Source organism: Pseudophryne corroboree, chromosome 4 (assembly GCF_028390025.1).
Source record: "Pseudophryne corroboree isolate aPseCor3 chromosome 4, aPseCor3.hap2, whole genome shotgun sequence".
Classification (NCBI taxonomy): domain Eukaryota; kingdom Metazoa; phylum Chordata; class Amphibia; order Anura; family Myobatrachidae; genus Pseudophryne; species Pseudophryne corroboree.
This window is the reverse complement of record NC_086447.1, coordinates 756,814,882-756,826,955: the sequence shown is the minus strand read 5'-3', so window position 1 is coordinate 756,826,955 and position 12,074 is coordinate 756,814,882. Positions and strand designations below refer to the sequence as shown.

General features: G+C 42.8%; 1 long non-coding RNA gene across 1 annotated transcript in view; it reads right to left on the bottom strand.

Annotated features, from left to right (window-relative positions):
- LOC134910317 (uncharacterized) overlaps positions 1-12,074 on the bottom strand; it is a 103,348-nt gene that overhangs the window by 91,050 nt on the left and 224 nt on the right. The window lies entirely within an intron of this gene.

Sequence of the window (12,074 nt, the reverse complement as noted above, 5' to 3'; positions counted from 1 at the left end):
GAAAATAATCAAGGTAACCAGAAATGGCCTGAAAAATGGAACCTCTGGCAGAAATAATCGGTCTGGGTGGTGGATTCTGGCTGTTTTTGTGGATTTTAGGGAGGGAATATAATATTGGAATTATTGGAAATGGCGTGGTGAGTGCTTCATATGTGGATTGTGAGAGTTCTCAACCAACGCAGACTTCAGAAGCTGATCCAATTCTTCCTTAAACAGCTTGGTAGGATCGGACTGTGGCCCTCATTCCGAGTTGATCGGTCGCAAGGCGATTTTAGCAGAGTTACACACGCTAAGCCGCCGCCTACTGGGAGTGAATCTTAGCTTCTTAAAATTGCGACCGATGTATTCGCAATATTGCGATTACTAACTACTTAGCAGTTTCTGAGTAGCTCCAGACTTACTCTGCCTGTGCGATCATTTCAGTGCTTGTCGTTCCTGGTTGACGTCACAAACACACCCAGCGTTCGCCCAGGCACTCCCACCGTTTCCCCGGCCACTCCTGCGTTTTTTCCGGAAACGGTAGCGTTTCCAGCCACACGCCCCTGAAACGCCGTGTTTCCGCCCAGTAACACCCATTTCCTGTCAATCACATTACGATCGCCGGAGCGAAGAAAAAGCCGTGAGTAAAATTACTTTCTTCATAGTAAAGTTACTTGGCGCAGTCGCAGTGCGAACATTGCGCATGCGTACTAAGCGGATTTTCACTGCGATGCGATGAAAAATACAGAGCGAACAACTCGGAATGAGGGCCAGTAATTTTTCATATGTGGATTTGTCGGCCAGATGTTGATCCAATGCTCGGACATAGTCGCCAGTATTCTGGATGACGATGGCACCGCCCTTATCCGCCGGATAACCACATCGTCATATTTGGAAAGTTTAATCAGAGCATCCCACTCAGGTTTTGTAAGGTTGGAATGTCCAGCATCTTGGTGACATGTAGATAAGGAGACCTGGTGGTCGACGGTGTTACAATACATTTTAATCGCTTGATTGTGGGATATGGGATCAAATTTGGACATTTTCTTAAGTGTTGCTGGCAAATCAATATGCGTAGCAGAAGTAGATTTATTAAAGTGTTCTTTTAATCTCAATTGTCGTCCAAGTTTGAACTTTGAACAGCTCCACTTTCCAGTCGAAGGGATCCAGTTTCGTAGTAAGGACAAAGTTTAAACCCCAAAATAATATTTTATTCTCTATGGGTGAAAAAGTGCGATTAGAGAGATTAAATATTATTTCCGTTTTGAGTATGGACGCTGTTTTGTGTTTCGACCTGTTCCCTTGCCCCCCCCCCCCCCCCCCCCACCCCCGCCTCATGTAATTCCGTCTGGGTCGGCTAACTGGGCCCGGGTACATACCCCTAAAGGGGGATGACCTGAGGTAGTGATCTGAAATTCTGCATCACTAGTGGAAGCACCATCCTCGGTCGATGATTCTGTGTCGAAATGTGCCATATTGTAACAGTTATATGGTTTACGCCTAGGTGGTCTGCGATTTATAGGTGCGCCCAAAATCCAGGGATGCACAAGTTTCTTGGCGTAGTCGTTATTCACTTTGTCAAGTTTGTCCCTTTTGTATTGGATCAGATCTTTGCGACATTTTTTCCAGGGTGAAACATATATATTCTCCCCCTAAGACTTAAAAATATCAGAACACATACGGATAATGTAGGACCATATAACCCCCCCCCCCATTTATTTGTTATTATTGAGCCCAGTATTATGCAGAATATGTTATTAATTGTTGTTAGTACTAAAAACGTATATTTCCCCAATTAGGCTTAATCTAACTTTCACCTGTGTACCCCACCGGTGTGTGGTTTTTTCAAGTATCCAGAATACGTAATTGCCATTTTATTGATGCACTAACAGTATTTATCAAGCACTAGAGGTATGCCATATGTAATTATTATGTTCTTGTGATGATGAACTCCTCTTTATATGTCTATTTCTTTCTCTTTGGTATAATTGTGAATTCTTTGTTCTGAGATTGTATCACATAATTGTTTTCCATGGATATGTTAAGATCATCCTCCTTGTATGTTAAACCATATGTGTATGTATATTTTTTCCTCACATATTTATATATATATTTGTATATTTTGCCCATGTTTTAAGTTCTGTCTTGCATTTTTCCTCGTTCATTGACATGTTCCCTCATATTATTGTTTTAATCAGGATAAGATTCTGATATAAATATTTTATATATATTTTTAGACATACCCCTGATGAAGTCTTAGAGTAAGACGAAACACGTCGGGTTATTTGTTCATAAACATCAAATCTCCGAATTGTCAAAGGAGAAGGAGGAATCTATCAAAGTTATTTCAACTGGTCCTCTGTACTGTATGGTGTTATCTGCAAGAAGAGATACTATACCGTTTTGTATCATTGCTTTTATGTTGTAATAAATTTTACATGGAACATGTTAAATGTGGTTTTATGCTCACAAATTAGGAGTAAATATCTTAGGGAGACTGCTGTTTTTCCCCGTTGAATATTGGGTGGAAAAACAACCCAAGTGCGCCCATTCCTCTATTGGCACATATTTGTATCTTTTTAGTCCCTCCTAACAAGGGACTTAGTGGAATTTGGCAGCCTTAACCTAATCCTTTCTCACTTTCTGTTTAATAGCGCAAAAGGGAGAGTATCTGTTTTGTATATATATATATATATATATATATATATACACTGCTCAAAAAAATAAAGGGAACACTAAAATTACACATCCTATATCTGAGTGAATGAAATATTCTTATTAAATACTTTGTTCTTTACATAGTTGAATGTGCTGACAACAAAATCACACAAAAATTATCAATGGAAATAAAATGTATTAACCCATGGAGGTCTGGATTTGGAGTCACCCTCAAAATTAAAGTGGAAAAACACACTACAGGCTGATCCAACTTTGATGTAATGTCCTTAAAACAAGTCAAAATGAGGCTCACTAGTGTGTGTGGCCTCCACGTGCCTGTATGACCTCCCTACAACCCACACAGGTGGCTCAGGTAGTGCAGCTCATCCAGGATGGCACATCAATGCGAGCTGGGGCAAGAAGGTTTGCTGTGTCTGTCAGCGTAGTGTCCAGAGCATGAAGGCGCTACCAGGAGACAGGCCAGTACATCAGGAGACGTGGAGGAGGCCATAGGAGGGCAACAACCCAGCAGCAGGACCGCTACCTCCGCCTTTGTGCAAGGAGGAACAGGAGGAGCACTGCCAGAGCCCTGCAAAATGACCTCCAGCAAGCCACAAATGTGCATGTGTCTACTCAAACGATCAGAAACAGACTCCATGAGGGTGGTATGAGGGGCCGACGCCCACAGGTGGGGGTTGTGCTTACAGCCCAACACCATGCAGGACGTTTGGCATTTGCCAGAGAACACCAAGATTGGCAAATTCGCCACTGGCGCCCTGTGCTCTTCACAGATGAAAGCAGGTTCTCACTGAGCACATGTGACAGATGTGACAGAGTCTGGAGACGCCAAGGACAATGTTCTGCTGCCTGCAACATCCTCCAGCATGACCGGTTTGGCAGTGGGTCAGTAATGGTGTGGGGTGGCATTTATTTGGGGGGCCACACAGCCCTCCATGTGCTCGCCAGAGGTAGCCTGACTGCCATTAGGTACCGAGATGAGATCCTCAGACCCCTTGTGAGACCATATGCTGGTTCGGTTGGCCCTGGGTTTCTCCTAATGCAAGACAATGCTAGACCTCATGTGGCTGGAGTGTGTCAGTAGTTCCTGCAAGATGAAGGCATTGATGCTATGGACTGGCCCGCCCGTTCCCCAGACCTGAATCCAATTGAGCACATCTGTAACATCATGTCTCGCTCCATCCACCAATGCCACGTTGCACCACAGACTGTCCAGGAGTTGGCGGATGCTTTAGTCCAGGTCTGGGAGGAGATCCCTCAAGAGACCATCTGCCACCTCATCAGGAGCATGCCCAGGCATTGTAGGGAGGTCATACAGGCACGTGGAGGCCACACACACTACTGAGCCTCATTTTGACTTGTTTTAAGGACATTACATCAAAGTTGGATCAGCCTGTAGTGTGTTTTTCCACTTTAATTTTGAGGGTGACTCCAAATCCAGACCTCCATGGGTTAATAAATTTGATTTCCATTGATAATTTTTGTGTGATTTTGTTGTCAGCCCATTCAACTACGTAGAGAACAAAGTATTTAATAAGAATATTTCATTCACTCAGATCTAGGATGTGTTATTTTAGTGTTCCCTTTATTTTTTTGAGCAGTGTATATATAGGTAAGGACCAGAGCTTCTGGCTGTATTGCTGAGTATCGACACAGTGGACCATAATAAATATGCACTGAGCAGGGAACTAGGCAGTATCCCACCTAAACGGTTGCTGTCCCTTTAAGGAGGCACGGACAGTCAATGTCCACTGTGGTGATTCCAGAACTTGAAAAGGGACCCCAATTTCTGTATCAATATGGGCAGCAGCAGGTAATCCAATATACAAGGATAAGAGGAGGGGGGAAGGGTGCACACACTCCAGGGATCACCTAGCACAAGCTCCCACTAATCTCCCCCCCCCCCTCCCAGCAGCAGCTCAGCCCTCTGGCTACCTCAGGCTCTCACAGGAGAATGCGGGCACCACAGACAATGGCAGGAGACCAGGAAGCGGGCCGCAGGCTTGCATAGGCAGACACACCAGGACGGGCAGAGCGGTCACCCAAAAGATGCACCAGGTGTCCACACAGCCGAATGGAGCAGTGGTCTCACTCACCACTCACCCGATAGCAGATGTCTCGGCTGGCTTCAGGGGGTGGCGGTGAGCGGCGGGAAGGACGAACTTCCGGGAGAGCGCGAGCCCGCGGCGTCACATGCGGGCCCAGCACACTACTGAGCCCACACTCAGAATGGCTCAGAATGCAGCAGTGGCCAATCCAAAATAACTCCAGGGGGGCACCAGAGGTTCATACAGCCGTGGTCCGCTAGGTAGTCCCAGGGGGGAAAAACAGGATAGATCAGCAGGATATTGTGGCTGGAGAGCTGCACAGCGTGTGTGCTACTCCTTGCCCGTCCTGGCCATGCCCCCATACTGGATACCTGTTTTCATAAACAGGTGCAGCCGTAAGCTGGGCAAGTAGGAAACAACCCACTGTTACCCTTTCTACAACAGAGGCAGAGTACATGGCACTCACAGAAACTTCAAAAGAAGTGCTTTGGATAAGAGAGACTTTATGCAAATTAGGTCTTCCTTTCCACAGTGAGATCATCAACATAAAGTGTGATAACAAGGGAGCAATTGATTTTTCTTGTAGCACAAAGCATCATGGATGGTCTAAGCACATTGCTATAAGACATAATTTCATTTGTGAGCTGGTGGAAAACAAGTCTGTCAATGTGGAATAAGTTGCAAGTGAAGAAAATATTTCCGACATGTTGACAAAAGGACTGTCATCACACATGCTACTTGCATTCCTGATGGAATGTGGACTAGAATATGGTTAATGTTGATTTAGTCTTACTGTTTTTGCTTCACATTATGTTTTTCGGTTACAGGAGTGACTTTATTGATTTGTTTGATAAAATGTCATGTTCTTTAAACTTGTGACCGGAGACAGTCTTGAGTGAGGGGGAGTGTTAGGATATGGTGCGCTCTGTACCTGCCTCCTTCTCTGTACCAGTCTATGGGTGCATCCCCTAGTGTTAAACTTCTAGTGCTAAGAGTCACAAGGAGGCGGAGTTGTATGATGTTAGTTTCCTGCTCCTCCATCTCGGGGAGAGTGAGGAGAGTGTGACACACACACACAGAGACTGAGAGACAGAGTCCTGGTGTACAAGTGTGCAGAGTTGAGAATGGGAGCAGATCTCAGCTACAGAGACTCACAGTGTTCCACTGCATGCATCATCTTCTTTACAGTGGGAGTCAGACTGCACGGCTGTGCAGTCCTCCATGCTTTGTCACCACAGACATCTCCAGATAAGTACCACTACCTAATGTTGTTACCTTATGTGATATATGGGCTCCTGATTACCGATATCAGTGTTACATCTGAGTCACCTGTGTTCACTAAATAAACCTGCATTACTGTTTAAGTCACATAGTGTGTGGACTGATATCACTGCACCAGATAGCCCAGTACACTCTGCCAACAATACTGTCCCATCAGTTGTAAGATGGCGAGGCTGGCGGAACATGGTCAAACATTAAGATGCATACTGTGATCAGATTTCTGCGTCTAAATGGCACATCAGCAGCTGAACTTTATCTCCAACTTGTCAAAGTGTGTGGTGATAGCGTCATGTCATGGATTGGTGCATTACCTTTGATAACAACACAAAAGACGTTCAAGATGAGCAGCGATCCAGCCGGCCAAGCACATCTACCACAGATGACAATTTGCTCCGCATTGAAGGTTTGATTCAGGAGGACAAATGCATTCAAGTTAGTGATATCGTTGATAAACTGGACATCTCAGTAGGTACTGAGTGCAACATCATTCATGAGCAGCTGGGCTTGACACTGATTTCTTCTGTGCCGTTATAGATGTTTTGGTGTACCACTGGAACAGATGCTTAGACAAGTGTCAAGACTATGTGGAAAAATAATCTGTACCAAGGCCATAATAGATTATACGTATATGTATGAGTTGAATACATTTACACAATGAGAGATCTTATTAACTTATTTATTGATCCACCTGCATAATTCTGCAGCAAGGCATGTTACTGCCCATAATACTGCTAATGCTAAGAATATTAATTGGCATTTGACTAGTGTTAGATATGATACTATGGCCCAAATCTAATCAGTGTAGCAACAGTGTAGGTGGGTGCTCCAATCCAACATAGCCACATCATCAGGCAGCCATTAGGAAGAGGTGAGTGATCTCTGTCAGGTGGTGTGTTTATGTGGGGGCATGGCTTTGTCAAGCATATTTTTCATAAAGGCCCTGCGCACACCTATGCCCTGTTTGTATATATATCATCTCATCCTTAGTAATGAAATTTACTTATGACTTTTCTATACCTTTCCCTGTTACCAGTCCCTTTAACATATACTTAAAGATTGAAACACCTGACTGTGGGGCATATTCTGGAATTGGTCTCAATAATTATAATTTCTAATCTCCGCATATCACAGAAATTGGAAATTATGGGGCAGATTTAACAAGATTTATTCTTGTTATCACTCAACACTAGACATGTGTCACCCCCGTGTTTTGGCTTTGGTTTTGCAAAAATCACCCTCAATGTTTTGTTTTCTGGTTTTGGCAATACCATCCTACAGTTTTTTGGTTTTGGTTTTAGTTTAGGATCTGAGGGGGTTTTTTTGTAAAAAAAAAAAAACCCAGCTAAAACCATGTAATTTGGGACTGTATTGTTCCTATGTTATTAGTAACCTCAATAACATTCATTTCCAGTCAATTTTGACCACCTCACAGCTCACAATATTGTTCACTAATATTGTTCAAAGGCTGGCTGGCTGGCTAATCTAAGCAACAAAGCAGCAGTACAAACATGAGGAAATTTAAAAGAATATAGCACATCTATAAAACATTGTCACACAGCAGTGGCAGATTAGAAAACTATACAACCCCACAGAAATAACGTTTTATTACTCAAGTAGATCAGAGGCCCGAGCACAGAACAGGGAAATAGAGGTGGAGTATGTAGTGGAAGGCAGGAAAATAATTAAATGATTGAGTGATTGATTAATTGAGAAATTGATTGATTGATTGATTGATTGATGGATTAAACAAATTACTTTTTAAACATGGCCTTATGAGAGTCAAAAGACTCTGTTTTGCAGCAACTTAGAAATAAAGAAGCCATAAAAGAACAGAATGTTAATAGCCAAGGATTCCTGACAAGGGTTGAAAGATAAGCGAAGAAAATAAATAGTTGCACTGCAGAGCTGCAAACTCCAGATCAGTTTATCTTACACTAACAAATATACAGTGGCTGGATGGCAGCTTTCATACTTTTTTCCTCTTGCAAAGGATTGTTTTACAGTCAATTGATGTTTGAAACTACTAGACTTCTTGGTCCCTTTCTGGGATGAAGAGTCACCCCCAGAGGAAGCAGCAGCAGCCATAGCATACAAGGATGCTTCAGGAAAATCATGGATAGGGGAAGAGTCAGCCTTTGTAAATAAGATGCAGGTGAACTACCTCTGAAAGTTAATTAGGAGATTGATGATTAAGGTCTTGGCAGGGGTGATGGATGTGCTAGGATTTAGCTGAGTGTTGGGAGTTAGCTTCACTGCTTGATATTGTTTTATCTGAATTTTTCAGTTTTTCCAAAATAATGCATGATTTCACTGCAAATGACATAACAGGAAGTAGAATAACATCCCTACTTCTACTTACTTTGGTTTCACAAATATGGTGTGGCAAATGTTGGCAGGATTTGGGTAAAAATAATTCCACATAAAGAGGTGGCCTTGTTCATCCTATGCCCAGGCATGACAATGGCCAACTGTTGCCACTGGTTACTGACTTATTTTGACACAAACAACATCCTTATCATCAACATCCTCATTAGAATCGGATACATAAATATCGCCCTCATCCTGTTGCACTTGCACAGTAGCAGCCTCAATTTCTGTCACCATCTTTACATGTGCTGCTAATCCCCACATTTGCAGAGGGTACAGCAATGGTGGAAAGAGGCTTCTCTGTCAGTGCAGTGTTAGAAATGTCAGATTCAGACATAGCACTTGCGGACACCCTTAGACTCTCTTCTGGGATTTGTGAAGTTTGTGAACACACAGTTTGTTCTTCAGCCTTAGTGGGGGGTTTTGTGCAATGATTTGCATGTTTAACAGGTGACACCTCTTCCAGACTCTAGCAAGAAGGTGTTGCATCATCATGTGAGGTTACAGAATAGGATGCCCTACTGTGTTTGGCACTGGCTTCCACAATAGGCATTCTAGTACATGAGACAGCAATAGCACTAGCAGGACCACCACTCACAAAGAAAAGCCATGGCTTAAAACTTTCCTTGCCACTGTGTGTGGTGTATGTTATGTTTGCAATGTTATGTTTTTCATTATTAAACATTCCCTTTATAATTAGAGTTGATGTTTTCTTTAACATTGTGACATATTGTTTCAATTTAAGGTGCCCTTTCTTTAACATTCTTTCCCCTTGCCCACTGGCTGTAGTAGATGTAAAAGTACTATCATGACTAGCAACAGCCCCAGCACTATTACTGGGTTGCTGCTCCTGCTCTTCTATCGACATATTTAGGATTCATTTTATTTTTTACACACACTAGCCTAAAAATTAGTTTTTTACATCTGAGAATTGTTTCTAAAAACACAGTACTCCTAGTAATATTGGCACCCTAAAATTATGTTGTTATTTTTTTTTTAACTCAGTGCATCAGTGAAGCATCCTCTCCCTCTGATCTCCCATGGGTGTGAAATTAATTATACAGTGTTCCTAATGGCATTTTTTTTACACAGTGCAGTGGCTCACAGCAGCCACACTCTCCCTCCAGTCTCCTATGTGAAATGGTGCCCAATCATGAGGTGGGACTTATATGTTATCCAAAACATGTGCGATCCGGCACTGGAAAGATGGCATTTTGCCTAGTTTTGGGATCCGAACACAGCAGGAAGACCTCAGCTGGAGCTTGGATCAAATCATAATAGCTAAGTTTGGGTGTGTTCATTTTCCATGGAATCCGAACATCTCCACTCATTACAAATCTAAACCAGTGTTTCAACCAATCAGCTTCTGTCATGCATTTTTAAAAATTACAGTTGTGAGCTGATTGGTTGGCGCACCATTTAAGATTAGTAATGAGTGATAAGAATATAACATGCAGGGACAGGGGTTCAGGGGTTCCAATAGAATCATGTGCCTGAGATGGGTAAAAATAAAAGTGTTCGCCAATGCAATCACTTTGCTTCTAGATTTAGACTCCACCTACTTTTGTGTGTAGTCAGGGGGAGAGAAGGAGCGTGTGCACCTTTAGCACCATCCTGTGGTGGCTTCTGAGGTACTTAAACAAACTAATTTAAAAGTGTATAAAAACCTTTAGTCATGAAGATTTGAAAGTGTAGTGTCATTACAAAATTTTATGTGCTGTTTTTTACTATCAATCAGTGAGGTTGGGTATAATATGTCGAAATGCCATAATGTGATAATGTCATCATATTCAGCATGTCTACAGGTTCACAATGTTGTCACTAACATTAGGTTTTCATTTTTAGAATGATGACATTGTGAATGTCAACAGTACTATTTTATCTTAAAACTAACCCTAACCCTAATTGCATGTTACTGTCGACATTTTGAGCACAACAACACAAAGTCAGCATCAACATTGTAGATATCGACATGTTATAGGTCAACATTTTAAACATGCCAACTTCCTAAATGTCAACAATCAGAACATGTCAACATTTTGGCATTGATATTTTGATTGTCAACATTGTGAATGTTGACTAGAACCCAAAAGCTGTAATAAGAAAGTTATTATTTATCATTTTATCTTGCTTTTCTTTCTATGAACTGCTATTAATGAGATACTAGCTTATGTGCCCGGTTCCAACTGGGCAAAGGTTGGTTGAGCAGAACATTTTACCCATTTTCGCCCCCTTAAGAGTCAAAAATGTCCTGCTTAGTGGGTGGCCGCAAATTAAGACCACCCAGCAGGTTACATGTTCCAGATCACTCAGCAGGTGCACGGGCAGAGTTCAACAAATGCACAATGGTGATTCACTGTTAATGGCAGACAAACATTTTGCCGCATAGCCTCGAAACGAAGCAACCAATTACAATGCCAATATTTTTCTGCAAATCTCCGGACCAAATATATATATACATGCCTGTTGCCAGACCCCCCATAGAGGTGAGGAACAGCATTAGTCTTTTATTATATAGGATATATTTATGGGGTGCGGTCAGGGTGTAGGTAGTCTGGATGCCAACAGATGAAATCCTAGCACCAGAATGCCTGCACTAGAATCCTGATATCACCCTGACTGCCAATGCTGGAATCCCGACAGCCAACATCCCGAATGTAAGTATGCCAGAGACTCCTAGGGTTAAGCCGCAGGGGAGGGGTGGTTAATTTTAGGCACCACCGGAGAGGATAGGGTTAGGGTGTGTGTGGGGGAGGAGGCTTCGGGTTAGGCTGTAGGGAGGGGGGGTTAAGGTTAGGCACCACCGGGGAGGGTTGGGCTGCAGAGGGGAGGGTTGGGCTCTGGAGAGGGGGGGTTAGGTTTAGGTATCACCAGGGAAGGTTAGGGTTAGTCTGTGTGTGTGTGGGGGGGGGGTTTAGTGTTAGACTGCAGGAAGGGAGGGTTGGGGGGAGGGGGGATGGGTAAGTAAGGACAGCATCTGGATGCCGGTATCAGTCTTTTGACCACCGTCATCCCAAATGCCAGTCACACGTACCACACCTATATATATATATATATATATATATATATATACACGCACACAAACACACACACACACACACACACACAAAACAGAGCACATGAAATACATGGCTATGCATAATTCTGATGTTGGTTGAGTGCTCCATCCATTCCTCGACTCCAAGTAACGGACCAGAAATTCTGTTCATACCAACTTGTTAGTGGAAACTAAAGCTTAAGTCTTTACCTACCAAAGCATGTGCTATCAGAGGTCATATACCCAGATCTAATGTAAACTGTGGATCACACTAAAATATGGTGCTACAGCTGGCTACTTGGCCTTATTAAAGCATGACTACCCAGATATTTATTACAAACAAAACACAACTAAAGAATCCATATCACAACTATTCAGCATGACATGTACCTATCTCTGCTCCCCTTACATCTAGCATTAGGCATAATAATAAGTACAGGGGCTAGAACAGCCACTAGAAAACAAAGACAGGTATATGCCAGATGAAAGCTATCAAGGGAAAAGAGTGTTTGCGTTTACCACCAATTTATTACCGATGAACATATGGCCAATATTTTGACTCACGTCACTGGGAAGGAAAGCAAACAGATCCTGCAATTTAAGAGAGTGGGGGTGGGTGACAGTCAGTCTGTGTGTGTGGAGCACGGAAAGGAATAGATAGGAGCAGAAAGGAGAGTATGAGAGAG